Source organism: Agelaius phoeniceus, chromosome 5 (genome assembly GCF_051311805.1).
Source record: "Agelaius phoeniceus isolate bAgePho1 chromosome 5, bAgePho1.hap1, whole genome shotgun sequence".
In the NCBI taxonomy this organism is placed as follows: domain Eukaryota; kingdom Metazoa; phylum Chordata; class Aves; order Passeriformes; family Icteridae; genus Agelaius; species Agelaius phoeniceus.
Window position 1 is genome coordinate 14,549,397 of NC_135269.1, and position 3,930 is coordinate 14,553,326.

Sequence of the window (3,930 nt, forward strand, 5' to 3'; positions counted from 1 at the left end):
GGCTTTGTCTTTCATGGAAGGTACCTCTTGTAGGAATGTAGAGTTTTTCTCCGTGGGATTCTCCTTTCTGCAGATTTAAAATCAATCACCTTATTAAGCCAGCTGGAGATGAAGCACATCTGTCTGGACCCCAATCCCATGTGCTTCCTAAAGATGGAACAGATGAAGGGAGAAATCAATCCATTTCTGCTGAACAACAGAAAGATAGACATGCAGTCCTGTCTTGCCATCTCCCAGGTAACTTAAGAGTACTTTATACCACAAAGGTACAGCTGTATCCTCCTGTTTTCTTGGAAATGACACAGTGGCTATGACTCCACTCTAAGAGAAATATGTGTACAGTATGACATTGATTTCTAAGTTTCTAGATATATTGCTTCTCTAAAACTTCCCTATTTTCCTTTATTAGTTTTATCACAGTTAGTTAAGTTGAAACTCTTACTGGAACATGCAGTCCAAACCCGCCTCCTCTTTAGTCTTTGCATCCTTTAAATATTTACAGATGGTTTTCATATTCCCCTTCAGTTGCTATTTAGCCAGTGTTGCTCTGTGTGTATCTCTTCAAACTTAGCACCCTGGGAAGGGCACACAAGGCCAAATTCTGCTCCCAGTTACATCTCTGTAATTTTGGAGTAACTCAGCAAACTTGATAGACATTGAATTGACACAAGCAACACACAGAGCAGAAGGTGAATGCCAAAAGATAAAACAGGATGTCAATCAAAACTAACATCACATCCTGTGGGCCACAGACTGCACAAGGTTGGTGCCTTTTCTATCATGGTATTTTTGCTGCATTCTCAGTGACTAGAGTGAAGATTTAGAAGAAGTTGTGAACTGCAACAGCCATCAGGAAGATGCCAGTATCTACCATGGCTCCTCTGAGAAGTGAGACACAGCACGTCATTGTGTGGTGGTCCATGAAGAGTGCTTGAGTGATTTAACACTGATTTTATAAGAGGTTTTCTATGTTACATAGAATATTTGATACTAGATACTTCATATTTCTGTGTGCGTTACAAACATGACACAATTGCCTTGTTTTGTTCAGTGACTTTTTTTTCCTATGGGTATTGATAATTACTCCAGCAGAGAACATTTCTCCAGCTTTTCTCAGCCCTTCAGAGGGCTGGTTGAAAATACTGCTCTATGTCTGTTCTGAAAGCAGAGAAACTGGCCAATGAGACCAGAACTGAGCATCACAAACTGAAGTCCACAGTCCATTTCCCAATTAAAAAAATATGTCATATGGAAAGTGCTTGCCCAGAGGAAGTGCTTGCTTAAGATGTCTCATCTTCTCCAAGCTGCACTTGGCAGAGCTTGCAACACTGACTTCACATCCTAAGTTGACTCATTTCCATGGCTTTTCTCTTTCGAAGCCTTTATTATAAAGGGCAAATGTTGTTTTTCTCCCTTTGCAGGTTGTTCTGACAGAAGTGGGAAAGGAAATAGAGAACTATGAAACACCATTCCTTACCCAGAATCTGGCCTAACCTCCAAGGAATAATCTTCAAAAGAACTTGCTTCTAAATGTTGGGGTAAGATTACACCTTAGTGTTTAAATGCTATTATATCATAAAATCAAGCTCTTCAACTTATGCAACCTGAAATAAAACTGTTTGTCCTTATACATAATAATAACAACATATTCTTCTAATTCTGTGGTCCCATAGGACAACAGTCCTGTGGTTGCTACTGACTTCTATCACATCCAGTATATAGCATGAAGTAATAAATTTATTTTTATGCAGCACTGATGGTGTGTCCTGAGAGCTCCATGAGGCAAAGATACAAGAAGAGGACAGGCATCTCTTTACTCAGCTGACCTGGTGTGAATACCAGGGGATAGCTCTGTATTTTTGGGTAGAGCACTGGCAAAAAAAAAAAAAAAAACAGTAAATGAGGCATGAAAGACTAATGCTCAAAATACTACACAAGTATAAATTAAACTTTCCTCTAATGAGGGGGAAATGAGGTACAGATACAATAAACCAATCAACTTTTAAGCTCACAGAAATACCAGAATGGGGTTAGAATGCGCAATCTCAGTCCTCTCAGATGGAACTGGTTGTTCTTTAAAGCCCCTTTCAGCCCAAACCATTCCATGATAATTTCCTCCCTTACATTATATCCCCTCTGCATAATCCCCTTCTGTGGCTTCATTCACCTCTCATACAGCAGGAAAAGTTATAAAATAACTCTTTCATCATTAAGATTTCACTGTCCAGAATGAATTATTGCAGAAGGAAAGACCTCGGGTACGCTTCCCACCTGTCTGGGCAGTGCCAGCTTCTAACAGGGACACTTCTGGCATTGCAGCAGGGGAGAAGCACCTGGCCAGGGCAAGGTCTGTGCATGTGTTTGACTGCCTGCATTCTTCTCCTCCTGTTTGTCACCAGCTCCCACAGAAGCAAACAGACACAGGTCACAGAGCTGGTGACAAGAGGCGAAGGGCACTAAGTGATATCCTTGACAAATCCAGACTCTTGGCATTTTTTCCCTTGCAATAACCTCAGTTCAGACTCTGTAAAGGGCACCAGCAGTTTACAGCGGTCACCATGAGCAAGTTAAAGAAGCTAAACAATGGCATTTGCTCCTCACCTCTCCCCACAGCAAGAATAATTTATTCAATTCAAGCCACGCGTATAATTTTACACAACATTTTCAAGGCATTAAATATTGTCACCCTTCCAAGGAATCTGCACTGCATATACAAATAGAAAACCTCATGCCTATTAAGTCATTTTCCTCTTAATCTTGAATAGCTTTTCATGACTGAAACAGAATTTCTAAGGTGGCTTTACACCATAAACTGCAGCCTGCATTCTACAGCTGTCAGGCACAGACCAAAGAGAAGATACAGCTTAGGTCAGCCCATCTCTATATTCTGCTTTTCTCCAAAGCTAAAATTCTGCTGTTAGCACCACTTCTTTGAGAACAGGTATGAAAAATGGGAATATTAAATGCTCTGTCACAGATCCTCCAGACAAAGATTGTCTTTGGCAGGCTTATTCAGCATTTACAAGGCTCACACTTCAGCAAGCAGAATTAATAGTTTTCCCATACCATTCCTTCCATTTTGGCTTTCCAAAATCTCATCACTAGAGCTTGTTGGTTCATTTCAGTATCTAAGACCAACTGGTTCTTCTGATGACAAGTTTAGATGCAATCCACTGAGGAGTAAAAACAAATATTTCAAAAATAAAAGGGAAAAAGCTGAGTTATTTTCCTAGAAATTAGTGGCAGTTTCACCCAAGTGCTACTAAATTAAATGGAGTCTTCATGCTTTGGCAAAAATACAAGGCATAATTTTTATCACCAAAAAGTCTCAAAGTATATGCAAGATGCTTGCTTAAGAACTGTTGGTGCTCCTTGTTGGTAGATTTACTGACTGAAGGAAAATATAAAATTAGTATAGGTAGGTAACACAGATTTTTTCCCACACAGATAAGCATTACAACTTCTAAAAAGGAATAGCTCTGCCACCACACCTTTCCCAGACAGAATAGTGTTAGAGCACTTGCTTTTCTGGGACCAGAGTTTGATTTCAGTTTAAGGCCAGCAATGTAAAATGAGCTGTAACAGGATTAATCCAGCTCCTTCTGGAGGAATTTACATCCTTCTTTTCTAGAACACCAAATTAGGTCACGTTACTTGCATGACTCTTCTTTAGAAGCTGCTGGCAGATGAAAAGAAAGTATTTGACAGTTCAGCAAGAGATGTTTGCTGGGTCACTTACATGGCTTTCTGCAGCATGCAAGACTTGATAAAAATACTAAGCTGAGTCTGTTAATTACACAGTGACTTTACAATCATCATGAAATGGTGAATATTCCTTTGGTACTCTGTGAGAATTCTAAATTATGCAGCTTCCCCAAATCAGAGCTTTTCAATCTTTCCCTTTATTAAGCTAAATAACATTTTAAAAAA